This window comes from Somniosus microcephalus, chromosome 1 (assembly GCF_052327205.1).
Source record: "Somniosus microcephalus isolate GS21.2 chromosome 1, FLI_Smic_1.0, whole genome shotgun sequence".
NCBI lineage: Eukaryota > Metazoa > Chordata > Chondrichthyes > Squaliformes > Somniosidae > Somniosus > Somniosus microcephalus.
This window is the reverse complement of record NC_140987.1, coordinates 316,038,907-316,054,255: the sequence shown is the minus strand read 5'-3', so window position 1 is coordinate 316,054,255 and position 15,349 is coordinate 316,038,907. Positions and strand designations below refer to the sequence as shown.

The 15,349-nt window shown below is 50.6% G+C and overlaps 1 protein-coding gene across 1 annotated transcript in view; it reads right to left on the bottom strand.

Moving 5' to 3' along the window:
- LOC147124863 (cyclic nucleotide-gated channel alpha-2-like) overlaps nt 1-15,349 on the bottom strand; it is a 163,187-nt gene that overhangs the window by 109,915 nt on the left and 37,923 nt on the right. The window lies entirely within an intron of this gene.

The window sequence follows — 15,349 nt, the reverse complement described above, 5'->3', positions numbered from 1 at the left end:
GGTCTGTCTCTCTCTCTCTCCCCCAGTATCTCTCTCCCCAGTCTCTCTCCTCTCTCTCCCCCCAGTCTCTCTATTCTCACTCTCTCCCCGTCTCTCTCTACCCCAATCTCTCTCTCTCCCCCTCAGTCGCTCTCTATCTCCCCAGTCTCTCTCTCTCTCTCCCCCCAGTCTCTCTCTCTCCTTCCCTCTCTGTCTGTCTCTCTCTCCTTTTCTCTCTCTCTCTCCTTCCCTCTCTCTCTCCTTCCCTCTCTCTCTCTGTCTCTCTCTCCTTCCCTCTCTCTGTCTCTCGCTCCTTCCCTCTCTCTCTCTCTCCTTCCCTCTCTCTCTCTCTCTCTCCTTCCCTCTCTCTCTCTGTCTCTCTCTCCTTCCCTCTCCAAATGGGGTGATACCGAATTTCTAGCCCTCTCCCTCTCCCTCCCCCAATCTCTCTCTCTCCCCGTCTCTTTATCTCTCTCTCTGTCTCCCAGTCTCTCTATCTCTTCCCCAGTCTCTCTCTCTCTCTCTCCCCCACTTTCTCTCTCTCTCGCCCCTCAGTCTCGCGCTCTCTCTCTCTCTCTCCCAGTCTCTCTCTCTCCCCCAGTCTCCCAGTCTCTCTCTCTCCTCCAGACTCTCCCTCCTCCAGTCTCTCTCTCTCCCCCCAATCTCTCTCTCTCGCTCTCTCTCTCTCTCTCTCCCTATCTCCCCAGTCTCTCTCTCTCCCCCAGTCTCTCTCTCCCTTCCCCCGTCTCTCGCTCTCTCTCACACCCGTCTCTCGCTCTCCTCTCCCCCCGTCTCTCGCCTTCTCTCCCCCCCGTCTCTCGCTCTCTCTCTCCCCATCTCTCGCTCTCTCTCTCCCCCCAGTCTCTCTCGCTCTCTCTCCCGCAGTCTCTCTCGCTCTCTCTCTCTCTCCCCCCGTCTCTCGCTCTCTCTCCCCCCGTCTCTCGCTCTCTCTCCCCCCGTCTCTCGCTCTCTCTCCCCCCGTCTCTCGCTGTCTCTCCCCCCGTCTCTCGCTCTCTCTCCCCCCGTCTCTTGCTCTCTCTCCCCCCATCTCTCGCTCTCTCTCCCCCCGTCTCTCGCTTTCTCTCCCCCCGTCTCTCGCTCTCTCTCTCCCCCCGTCTCTCGCTCTCTCTCTCCCCCCAGTCTCTCTCGCTCTCTCTCCCCCCCAGTCTCTCTTGCTCTCTCGCCCCCACCCCGCCAGTCTCTCTCGCTCTCTCCCCCCCAGTCTCTCTCGCTCTCTCCCCCCCAGTCTCTCTCGCTCTCTCCCCCGTCTCTCTCGCTCTCTCCCCCCCAGTCTCTCTCGCTCTCTCCCCCCCAGTCTCTCTTGCTCTCTCCCCCCCAGTCTCTCTCGCTCTCTCCCCCCCAGTCCCTCTCGCTCTCTCCCCCAGTCTCTCTCGCTCTCTCTCCCCCCAGTCTCTCTCGCTCTATCTCCCCCCAGTCTCTCTCGCTCTCTCTCTCCCCCCCAGTCTCTCTCGCTCTCTCTTCCCCCCACTCGCTCTCTCTTTCCCCCCAGTCGCTCTCTCACTTTCCCCCCTAGTCGCTCTCTCTCTTTCCCCCCCCGAGTCGCTCTCTCTCTTTCCCCCCCCCAGTCGCTCTCTCTCTTCCCCCCCCGTCGCTCTCTCTCTTTTCCCCCCAGTCGCTCTCTCTCTTCCCCCCCAGTCGCTCTCTCTCTTCCCCCCATCGCTCTCTCTTTCCCCCCAGTCGCGCTCTCTCTCTTCCCCCCCCAGTCGCGCTCTCTCTCTTCCCCCCCCCGTCGCTCTCTCTCTCTTCCCCCCCAGTCGCGCTCTCTCTCTCTTTCTCCCCCAGTCGCTCTCTCTCTCTTTCCCCCCCCAGTCGCTCTCTCTCTCTTTCCCCCCCCAGTCGCTCTCTCTCTTTCCCGCCCCAGTCGCTCTCTCTCTTTCCACCCCCCGAGTCGCTCTCTCTCTTCCAACAACATGCCCTCGAAAAAGCCTCAGCACCGCCGGCACCCCCAGCTAGTATATATATATATATAAACACTTTCAGTGTATTCTCACTCACAGATATATAAACACACAGTCAGTGTATTCTCACTCACAGATATATAAACACACAGTCAGTGTATTCTCACTCACAGATATATAAACACAGTCAGTGTACTGTCACTCACAGATATATAAACACACAGTCAGTGTCTTCTCACTCAGATATATAAACGCAGTTTACTCTCACTCATATATATATATAAACACTTTCAGTGTATTGTCACTCACAGATATATAAACAGTCAGTGTACTCTCACTCACAGATATATAAACACACAGTCAGCGTATTCTCACTCACAGATATATAAACACAGTCAGTGTACTATCACTCACAGATATATAAACACACAGTATATTCTCACTCACAGATATATAAACGCACAGTTTATTCTCACTCATCTATATATATAAAGCGGTTCATCTGTCTGTCTGTCTGTCTGTCCTCTATACACTCAAAAGTCATAGAGCGTACCTTTTGGTCAGACAAAAATTGTTCGGACAGTATTCAAAAAACGTTCAAAAAATTGACAACTCTGCTCATTAGCGTTGAGTGACGTGATGGTTGACCAATCGTACAGGGGATAGCATTGAGTGACGTGATGGTTGACCAATCGTACAGGGGATAGCGTTGAGTGACGTGATGGTTGACCAATCCTACAGTTGAGTGACCTGATGGTTGACCAATCGGTGCGTCACGGGGGGCGTTTCATTGCGTGTGTGGGTGGGCCTAATACTTCTGAGCTGAGGTGAGTGGCCGCCATCTTGATTCCTAACTATTGATTTATTTTTCCCACTTTCAACACAATTAAATAATTTAAAATAAAAGTAAATAAATTTGTAAATATTTTTTCTAAGCTCATTAATTTTCCTAGCTTTCACCCTCTTTTTTTGCTCTTGACTTGCTGCCTCCGCCGGGCGCCGCAACCTTGGAGGGTTACCCCGGCAACCGGACCCGGGCCTCTCTCACAGCCTGTAGCCGCTCAGGAGGGCGGGAGTGGGGGAGAAGCAGCTTTTCCCTGGCAACCGGGCCCGGGCCTCTCTCACAGTCTGTGGCCGCTCAGGAGGGCGGCGACGGGGGGAGGAGGGTTACCCCGGCAACCGGGCCCGGGCCTCTCTCACAGCCTGTAGCCACACAGGAATGAGGGGGAGGGGGGAAAAGGTTACCCCGGCAACCGGGCCCGGGGCCTCTCTCAGCGTCAACCGTGCGGCCCGAGAGCCCAACCGAATCCGCACAGGTCAGCGGCGGCATCGCTCGCACGGGGGCTCCAGGTCACCAAGGCCTCTCCCTCTCTCCTCCCACCGCCCCCCCCTCTCTCTCCACCCCACCCCCCCTCTCTCTCCTCCCACCCCCTTCTCTCCTCCCACACCCCCCTCTCTCTCCTCCCACACCTCCCTCTCTCTCCTCCCCCCCTCCTCTCCTCCCCCCCTCTCCTCCCACCCCCTTTCCTCGCCCCCTCCCTCTCCTCCCCATCTTCTCTCTCTCCTTCCCCCCTCTCAATGCCCCTCTCTCTCTCTTTCCCTCTCTCTCTCTCTCCTTCCCACACAGACAGACAGACAGACAAACAAACTCATTTATATATATATAAAAATTATTTGTACTTTCTTCACAACAACATGCCCTCAAAAAACCCTCGGCACTGCCGGGCAGTCCAGCTAGTATATATATAAACACAATCAGTGTATTCTCACTCTCAGATATATAAACACACAGTCAGTGTATTCTCACTCACAGATATATAAACACACAGTCAGTGTATTCTCACTCACAGGTATATAAACACACAGTCAGTGTATTCTCACTCACAGATATATAAACACACAGTCAGTGTATTGTCACTCACAGATATATAAACACAGTCAGTGTATTCTCACTTACAGGTATATGAATACAAAGTCAGTGTATTCTCACTCACAGATATATAAACACACAGTCAGTGTATTCTCACTCACAGATATATAAACACAGTCAGTGTATTCTCACTCACAGATATATAAACACACTGTCAGTGTATTCTCACTCACAGATATATAAATGCACAGCGTATTCGCCCTCACATGTATATAAACACCCAGTCAGTCTATTCTCACTAACAGATATATAAACACCCAGTCAGTGTATTCTCACTCAGATATATGAACACTGTCAGTGTATTCTCACTCACAAATATATAAACATAGTCAGTGTATTCTCACTCACAGATATATAAACACTGTCAGTGTATTATCCCTCACAGATATATAAACACACAATCAGTGTATTCTCACTCACAGGTATATAAACACACAGTCAGTGTATTCTCACTCACAGATATATAAACACAGTCAGTGTATTCTCACTCACAGATATATAAACACAGTCAGTGTATTCTCACTCAGATATATAAACACAGTCAGTGTATTCTCACTCAGATATATAAACACACAGAATATTCTCACTCACAGATATATAAACGCACAGTTTATTCTCACTCATATATATAGTTAAACACACAGTCACTGTATTCTCACTCACAGATATATAAACACACAGTCAGTGTATTCTCACTCACAGATATATAAACACACAGTCAGTGTATTCTCACTCTCAGATATATAAACACACAGTCAGTGTATTCTCACTCACAGATATATAAACACACAGTCAGTGTATTCTCACTCTCAGATATATAAACACACAGTCAGTGTATTCTCACTCACAGATATATAAACACACAGTCAGTGTATTGTCACTCACAGATATATAAACACAGTCAGTGTATTCTCACTTACAGGTATATGAATACAAAGTCAGTGTATTCTCACTCACAGATATATAAACACACAGTCAGTGTATTCTCACTCACAGATATATAAACACAGTCAGTGTATTCTCACTCACAGATATATAAACACACTGTCAGTGTATTCTCACTCACAGATATATAAATGCACAGCGTATTCGCCCTCACATGTATATAAACACCCAGTCAGTCTATTCTCACTAACAGATATATAAACACCCAGTCAGTGTATTCTCACTCAGATATATGAACACTGTCAGTGTATTCTCACTCACAAATATATAAACATAGTCAGTGTATTCTCACTCACAGATATATAAACACTGTCAGTGTATTATCCCTCACAGATATATAAACACACAATCAGTGTATTCTCACTCACAGGTATATAAACACACAGTCAGTGTATTCTCACTCACAGATATATAAACACAGTCAGTGTATTCTCACTCACAGATATATAAACACAGTCAGTGTATTCTCACTCAGATATATAAACACAGTCAGTGTATTCTCACTCAGATATATAAACACACAGAATATTCTCACTCACAGATATATAAACGCACAGTTTATTCTCACTCATATATATAGTTAAACACACAGTCACTGTATTCTCACTCAGATATATAAACACAATCAGTGTATTCTCACTCACAGGTATATGAATACAAAGTCATGTATTCTCACTCACAGATATACAAACACACGGTCAGTGTACTATCACTGACAGATATATAAACACACAGGCCTAGAAATTGGGTTGGTAGCGCCGGCGCTGAGCGCCTAAAGAGACCTAGAATTGGGGCGAAGCGCTATGTTGGGGCGGACGCTATGAAGATAGCGCCAACTCAGATATTGACTATACATTTAGCGCCTGCGCTAAGTGTTTGCGCGCGCCCGCGAGCGCAAGCAGCTCATGGCGTCATTTCAGTGTGCAACGCCTTTTAGGAGCGCCTGAGCGCATATTGGGTGGCGCCCGGAGCCTTAGCGCCCAGCGCTATTAGTGACAGTTCGAGGGAGGGCTAACAGCCCCTTCTTGGAGTAGGAGGGTGCTATTTAAAGGGGACAGCTCTACTGCAGAATCTTCTGCCACTTGGCCTGCTCATTGCGCTCGCTGCTAGAGAGAGTTGGCGAGCTAATGTGCAGCAGAGTTCTGGGATTTGAGCTTTACAGTACTTGGTTCCTTTAACCCTGTCCGAAGCACTTGCACCACTACACCTAAAAGCCTTTTGACCAACTGGCATCGGAATGGGAGCTTGTTTGGAGGGCAACGGACCTCATCTGCACTCTGTGCAGCAGTCATGACGACCTGCCTTGCCCTGTGGGGAGACGGTGGCCGAACTTGCCTATGTACCCTGCGTTGCTCCATGCCGCTTGGTCCGGCAACTGGTTCATCCTCAGAGCCACCCCCCCTCCCCTCCAGGGGACTACTATCCTCAGTCTGCAGATGTCTCCGCTCCCCGGATTCTGCAACGGCTGGTCCGGATTCCTCCTGGTCCTCGCCTCCGGTGGCACTGGCAGCTTCAGCGCGTTGAGCCCGAGTTGGTGCTGCTTCATCTGAAAGTGGGAAGTGGAAGAGTGGCTTTAGCAAAAGGACAGGTTTGCTGAAAGGCATGCCAGATTGCGGCAAGGCTCTGACATGGCTGCACACTGAGGATGCATGCTGGCGGGGGGACCAAGTGGAAGGCAACAGGTGGAAAAGGTGAGAGTCTTACCCTCGCTGTCAGTAATGGGGTCGGCAGATGCAGTGGTGACTGGACCAGACAGACGTCCTCCAAGTATCTGGTGCACTCTCTCCTCCAGATCCGTCAGAGTGACCACTTGTGCAGGTCCGCCACCGGTTCGACGCTGCTCCTTTCTAATCTGTGCCATCTTGGACTGCAGGGGAAAGAAGGGGAGGTTCTGTTACATGAGGCCTTGAGACCTCATCGCATGCCCCCCATGGTGCAAGAGCCCTTACATGAGGCCTTGAGACATCTGTCCATGTGTCTGCCCAGAAAGGGCCATGGGTGCATACTGACAGATGGCCATTGGCGCATCATTGCAGCAGGGTGCCCGAAGTCAGCTGCAGATGGAGGGAAGCACAAGTTTGGTAAACCATCACTCACCCTAACGATCCGTGTGAGGTCGTTGAATTTCTTCCTGCACTGAACAGGGGTCCTGGTCGCCATGCTGCTGGAATTCACCCTCACAGCAACCTCCCTCCAAGATCGTCGATAAGCCTTCTGATTTGGCCTCTTGCCATTATCCGGATACAGGACCTCTCGACGGTGCTCAACTGCAGCCACCAAGTGGTCCAGAGCCTCAGTGCTGAAGCACTCTGCTCTCTGCCTAACCTTCTCCATAATGAACAACTTTGTACCGCCAGACAAGGGCGAGCGCCGAATCTGGGGCCTACAGGGCGTTGGGTGTTTAAGCTCAGTCTGACTGACCCGCCCCTTTAAGAGCCGGCCGGCGCCTGTAGGTCTCATGCTTTCCCGTAATTGAGTTCACCTGCGCTGCGCCCGTCCGCGTTGATATTGAGTAGCGCCTGACCTTTTGCGCCTTAAGAGCACCGTGCAACGGCTGATTTAGCGCCTCAATCCCCTTTGGGGGCGATGCAACCCAATATCGCGCCAGGCGGCGATAAGTTTCGTCTGGCTATAAACTTTGCGCATCGCCAGTTCTAACACCTCAAGCGGGGCTATACCCAATTTCTAGGCCACAGTATATTCTCACTCACAGATATATAAACGCAGTTTAATCTCACTCATATATATATATATAAACACTTTCAGTGTATTCTCACTCACAGATATATAAACAGTCAGTGTACTCTCACTCACAGATATATAAACACACAGTCAGTGTATTCTCACTCACAGATATATAAACACAGTCAGTGTACTGTCACTCACAGATATATAAACACAGTCAGTGTATTCTCACTCACAGATATATAAACACAGTCAGTGTATTGTCACTCAGATATATAAACAGTCAGTGTACTCTCACTCACAGATATATAAACAGTCAGCGTATTCTCACTCACAGATATATAAACACAGTCAGTGTACTATCACTCACAGATATATAAACACACAGTATATTCTCACTCACAGATATATAAACGCACAGTTTATTCTCACTCATCTATATATATAAAGCGGTTCATCTGTCTGTCTGTCCTCTATACACTCAAAAGTTATAGAGCGTACCTTTTGGTCAGACTAAAATTGTTCGGACAGTATACAAAAAACATTCAGAAAATTGACAGCTCTGCTCATTAGCGTTGAGTGACGTGATGGTTGACCAATCGTACAGGGGATAGCGTTGAGTGACGTGATGGTTGACCAATCTTCCAGGGGATAGCGTTGAGTGACGTGATGGTTGACCAATCGGTGCATCACGGGGGGGGGGGGGATTCATTGTGTGTGTGGGCGGGCCATCCAACAGGTGATAGCGTTGAGTGACATGATGGTTGACCAATCCTACAGTTGAGTGACCTGATGGTTGACCAATTGGTGCGTCACGGGGGACGTTTCATTGCGTGTGTGGGTGGGCCTAATACTTCTGAGCTGCGGTGAGTGGCCGCCATCTTGATTCCTAACTATTGAAATATTTTTCCCACTTTCTGTGTGTTTATTTTTCCCAATTTTAAGACAATTAAATAGTTTTAAAAAAAAGTAAATTAATTTGTAAATATTTTTTCTAAGCTCATTAATTTTCCTAGCTTTCACCCTCTTGTTTTGCTCTTGACTCGCTGGCTCCGCTGGGCACTGCAACCTTGGAGGGTTACCTCGGCAACCGGGCCCGGGCCTCTCTCACAGCCTGTAGCCGCTCAGGAGGGCGGGGGGGGGGGAAAAGAAAGTTTCCCCCAGCAACCGGGACCGGGCCTCTCTCACAGCCTGTAGCTGCTCAGGAGGGCGGGGGTGGAGGGGAAGAAGCTTTTCCCCGGCAACCGGGCCCGGGCCTCTCTCACAGCCTGTGGCCGCTCAGGAGGGCGGAGAGGGGGGGAGGAGGGTTACCCCGGCAACCGGGCCTGGGCCACTCTCACAGCCTGTAGCCGCTCAGGAATGAGGGGGAGGGGAGAAAGGTTAACCCGGCAACCGGGCCCGGGCCTCTCTCAGCGTCTACCGCGCGGCCCGAGAGCCCAACCGAATCCGCACAGGTCAGCGGCGGCGTCGCTCGCACGGGGGCTCCAGGTCACCAAGGCCTCTCCCTCTCTCCTCCCACCGCACCCCCCTCTCTCTCCACCGACCCCCCCCTCTCACTCCTCCCACACCCCCCTCTCTCTCCTCCCACACCCCCCCTCTCTCTCCACCCACCCCCCTCTCTTTCCTCCCACACCCCCCTCTCTCTCCTCCCACACCCCCCTCTCTCTCCTCCCACACCCTCCTCTCCTCCCCCCTCTCTCTCCACCCACCCCCTCTCCTCGCCCCCCCTCCCTCTCCTCCCCACCTTCTCTCTCTCCTTCCCCCTCTCTCAATGCCCCTCTCTCTCTCTTTCCCTCTCTCTCTCCTTCACACAGACAGACAGACAGACAAACTCATTTATATATATATAAAAATTATTTGTACTTTTTTCACAACAACATGCCCTCAAAAAACCCTCGGCACCGCCGGGCACTCCAGCTAGTATATATATAAACACAATCAGTGTATTCTCACTCACAGATGTATAAACACAGTCAGTGTATTCTCACTCACAGATATATAAACACACTGTCAGCGTATTCTTCCTCACAGATATATAAACACACAGTCAGTGTATTCTCACTCACAGATATATAAAAACAGTCAGTGTATTCTCACTCACAGGCATATGTATTCTCACTGACAGATACAGAAACACACTCAGTGCATTCTGTGGTAAACCACTGTTGTTAGTATTGTTGTTCACTGTTGTTCACTCTTGCACATTGTTGTACTTATCTGTGCATGCCTCAGCTGACTCCGCCCCTGGCTCCACCCTCATGGCCGGGTATAAAGGTGACTGCTCGGCAGCCCCCTGCCCTTTTGGATACCAGGCAACCACGAGAGGCATGCTCTGTTCTTTGGTAATAAAAGCCTGTTTGTTACTCTCTCTCAACTTCCAGTCTTTTGTAGTAATTGATAGCGCATCAATTTTATTACCAAAGTTAAATGTTGGCTCCGAATGCTGACCAACCGATGGCGCAAAACGCTGAGCAGCAGGCGCTGCTGCGAGCCCTCAGACCAACATGCCTGGACCTAGACCCCCAAGAAGCGGGTTCATCGACTAAATTCGCACAATGGCTGCGTTGCTTTGAGGCGTATCTGGAAGCCTCAACCGTGACTCTCGATGAAAATAAACTGAAAATCCTGGCCTCGAAGGTGAGCCACCAAGTCTATACTTTAATCCAAGATGCGACGACCTACGCGGCGGCTATCGACCTACTGAAAGGGCAGTATGCACGCCCGGTTAACACGGTCTATGCCAGGCACCTTTTAAGATCTCGCAGACAGCAGCCCGGGGAATCGGTGGAGGCCTTCCTACGGGCACTGCGGGTACTCGGACGCGGCTGCGACTGCAAGGAAGTATCGGCCACCGCACATGCGGAGGGACTGATACGAGACGCTTTCGTTGCGGGTCTAAGGTCTGACTACTCCCGGCAGAGGCTGCTGGAGAAGGGTGAAATAGACCTGACAAAGGCAGTGTCCCTCGCGCTCTCACTCGACGCGGCCCACAGAAATATGGACGCCCATCGCCCCGCGCCGTGGACGCCGCAATCTTGGGCCATGGGACCGCCACCTCCGACTGCTGCAGCGATGTCCAAGGCACAAAAATGCTATTTTTGTGGCCAAGCTAAACACCCTAGAGCACGCTGCCCCGCGAAGAATGCTACCTGCTCTGGCTGCAGGAAGAAAGGTCACTACGTTAGCGCCTGCAAAGGGAAGACCGCTAACGCCAGCAGCGCCGCGTGCGAACCGTGGGCGCAGCCATCTTGTCCGCCATCTTGGGCTCCCCCAGCCGCGTGGGGATCGGGACCGTGGGCGGCGCCATTTTGTCCGCCATCTTGGACACCTCCGACTTCGGTTACGGGGGACCCGGACTCCACCATCGCCTCATCGGACGACCGCATCGACGCGCTTGAACATACGCTGGCTTCCGTGACGCTGGATCAATCTCTCCCGCATCAACTGTCCAGGTCCATGATGGCCATTACGGTAAACGGCCGCGCCACTACCTGCCTTTTTGACAGCGGGAGCACGGAGAGTTTTATACACCCCGACACGGTGCGCAGTTACTCTCTCCCGGTCCTGCCGACGCGTCATCGCATCTCTATGGCTTCCAAAGCCCAGTCAGCGGACGTCAGTGGCTACTGTATGGTGACTCTTTCAGTGCGGGGTACTGAATACAAAAATTTTAAACTTCTGGTCCTGCCCCATCTCTGCGCTGCCGTCCTACTGGGGTTTGATTTTCAGTGCCACCTTAAGAGTGTCACTTTAGCGTACGGTGGACCCCTCCCCCCTCTCACAGTCTGCAGCCAGCAGTTTTTAAATCGCCCGCCGCGCGCCATTTGCAGCCTCTCCACCCTTAAAGTCTCCCCCCACTCCTTGTTCGTTAACCTCACCCGCGACTGTAAGCCCATCGCTACCAAAAGTAGGCGTTACAGTGCCAGGGATAGGGGTTTCATTAAATCCGAGGTAGCGAGACTCCTGAAGGAAGGGATTATCGAGAGCAGCAATAGCCCATGGCGAGCACAAGTGGTGGTGGTGAAGGCTGGCGGCAAACAGCGCCTAGTTATTGACTACAGCCAAACGATCAACCGCTACACCCAGCTGGATGCATATCCACTCCCCCGCATATCTGACATGGTCAATCAGATAGCACAATACCGGGTGTTCTCGACGATTGATCTGAAGTCGGCATACCACCAGCTCCCCATCAGGGCTGAGGACCGCCAGTACACAGCTTTTGAAGCTGACGGTCGGCTCTATCACTTTCTCAGAGTTCCCTTCGGCGTCACCAACGGAGTTTCTGTCTTCCAACGGGAGATGGACCGGATGGTTGACCAGAACGCGCTCCAGGCCACTTTCCCATATCTAGACAACGTCACCATCTGCGGCCACGACCAGCAGGACCACGACGTTAACCTAGAGAAATTCCTCCAGACGGCCCAGCGGCTGAATCTCACATACAACAAAGGTTTCGTACTACGCGCCTTGCTATTCTTGGCTGCGTAGTGGAGAACGGAGTCATCGGCCCAGACCCCGATAGAATGCGCCCCCTTATGGAGCTCCCCCTCCCCCACTGCCAGAAAGCACTGAAGAGATGCCTGGGGTTCTTCTCTTACTATGCTCAGTGGGTGCCCAACTATGCGGATAAAGCCCGACCCCTCATCAAGTCCGCCTCCTTCCCCCTGACAGCAGAGGCCTGTGCAGCCTTCACTCTCATAAAAGGAGACATTGCGAAGGCCACAATGCATGCTGTGGATGAGTCCCTCCCTTTTCAAGTGGAGAGCAATGCATCCGACTTTGCCCTAGCTGCAACCCTTAACCAGGCGGGGAGACCCGTGGCCTTTTTCTCAAGGACCCTCCAGGGCCCCGAGATTCGACACTCCTCTGTCGAAAAGGAGGCCCAGGCCATTGTGGAAGCCGTGCGACATTGGCGACATTACCTGGCCAGAAAACGATTTACCCTGCTCACTGACCAGCGTTCAGTGGCTTTTATGTTTCATAATAAGCAGCGGGGCAAAATCAAGAATGACAAGATCTTAAGGTGGAGAATCGAACTCTCCACCTACAATTACGATATCTTGTACCGGCCTGGGAAACTCAATGAGCCCCCAGATGCCCTATCACGTGGTACGTGCGCCAACGCGCAGGGTGATAGATTACAGACCCTCCACAATGACCTCTGCCACCCGGGGGTCACCAGGTTCTTCCATTTTATCAAATCCCGTAACCTGCCCTACTCCATCGAGGAGGTCAGGACCATGACCAGGAACTGCCAGATCTGTGCCGAGTGCAAGCCGCATTTTTATAGGCCAGACAGAGCGAGCCTGATCAAAGCCACGCGCCCCTTCGAGCGGCTGAGCATCGGTTTTAAAGGGCCCCTCCCCTCCTCTGGCCGCAATGTGTACTTCCTCAATATAATTGATGAGTACTCCCGTTTCCCGTTTGCCATCCCTTGCTCGGACATGACCAGTACCACAGTCATTAAATGTCTGAATGACCTCTTCGCCTTGTTCGGTTTCCCTAGCTATATCCATAGCGACAGGGGCTCAACCTTTATGAGCGACGAACTTCGGCAGTACCTGCTCGCGAGAGGCATTGCTACAAGCAGGACCACCAGCTACAACCCCCGGGGGAATGGCCAGGTGGAAAGGGAGAATGCGATGGTCTGGAAGGCAGTCCTTTTAAACTTAAAATCTAAGGGCCTTCCGACCTCCCGCTGGCAGGAGGTCCTCCCTGCGGCGCTCCATTCCATTCGGTCGCTGCTCTGTACAGCCACCAATGCCACTCCTCACGAGAGAATGTTCTCCTTCCCCAGGAAGTCCACGTCGGGGATTTTGCTACCAACATGGCTGACTTCTCCAGGACCCGTCCTACTGCGGAAGCACGTGAGGACCCATAAGGTGGACCCCCTTGTCGAGAGGGTGAGCCTCCTCCACGCCAACTCGCAGTATGCTTACGTGGTGTACCCGGACGGGCGGGAGGACACAGTCTCCATTCGAGACCTCGCACCTGCGGGTGCTCCTGAAACACCCTCTTCGCCACCCACCGCTACTCATGCCTACCCCCAGTACACAGTCCCCGCACGAGAACTCGCCCCTTCGGGTGCCTCTGAGGGACCACCATCGCGACCTCCCATTACCCGCGCTCCGACCCCTGTAGATGGCATGCAGCAGCCCCAGGGCCCGCCACCGGCTACACCTCCTCTGAACGAGACACCGGGTTCAACGTTGGATGCTGCACCATCACCGCCGCTGCTGCGACGCTCAGGACGGCTTACAAGGCCTCCTGATAGACTTCAGTACACGAAGTTTTAGTGCACTTCACCCCGCCGGACTCAATTCTAAACAAGGGGTGAATGTGGTAAACCATTGTTGTTAGTATTGTTGTTCACTGTTGTTCACTCTTGCACATTGTTGTACTTGTCTGTGCATGCCTCAGCTGACTCCGCCCCTGGCTCCACCCTCATGGCCGGGTATAAAGGTGACTGCTCGGCAGCCGCCTGCCCTTTTGGATACCAGGCAACCACGAGAGGCATGCTCTGTTCTTTGGTAATAAAAGCCTGTTTGTTACTCTCTCTCAACTTCCAGTCTTTTGTAGTAATTGATAGCGCATCACATTCTCAGTCAGATATATAAACACAGTCAGTGTATTCTCACTCACAGATATATAAACACACAATCTGTATTCTCGTTCACAGATATATATATACATTGCCAGTGTGCTCTCACTCATAGATATATAAACACACAGTCAGTGTATTCTCACTCACAGATATATAAATAGACAGTCAGTGTATTCTCACTCAGATATATAAACACACAGTCAGTGTATTCTCACTCACAGATATATAAACACACAGTCAGTGCATTCTCACTCACAGATATATAAACACACAGTCAGTGTATTCTCACTCACAGATATATAAACACACAGTCAGTGTATTCTCACTCACAGATATATAAACACACAGTCAGTGTATTCTCACTCACAGATATATAAACACACAGTCAGTGTATTCTCACTCACAGATATATAAACACACAGTCAGTGTATTCTCACTCACAGATATATAAATAGACAGTCAGTTTATTCTGACTCACAGATAAATAAACACTGTCAGTGTATTCTCATTCACAGGTATATGAATACAATGTCAGTGTATTCTCACTCACAGATATATAAACACAGTCAGTGTATTCTCACTCACAGGTATATAAACACTGATGTGCCTCAATTAATCCGAGACTCGACGTTAACGGAGCAAAGCAAGGCTTATATTAACTCAGAAAGTAATACACATTGGAGAAGTGTCTCTCATCCAGAGATCTGCTGTACTGCTGTGAGACACGCTGGGGCTTGATTGAGTAGGGGCCAGGTATGGGCGCAGCCCTACACACAATACAATATAGGTAAGGAAATGAAACTGAAACTAAACTAAACACAGGGAATACAGTGCCTGATGAACGGCATATTTCATCACAAACACACAGTCAGTGTATTCTCACTAACAGATATATAAACACAGTCAGTGTATTCTCACTCACAGATATATAAACACAGCCAGTGTATTCTCACTCACCGATATATAAATACAGTCAGTGTATTCTCACTCACCGATATATAAATACAGTCAGTGTATTCTCACTCACCGATATATAAACACAGTCAGTGTATTCTCACTCACACATATATAAACACACAGTCAGTGTATTCTCACTCACAGATATATAAACACAGTCAGTGTATTCTCACTCACAGATATATAAACACACAGTCAGTGTATTCTCACTCACAGATATATAAACACAGTCAGTGTATTCTCACTCACAGATATATAAACACACAGTCAGTGTATTCTCACTCACAGATATTTAAATACAGTCAGTGTATTGTCACTCAGATATAT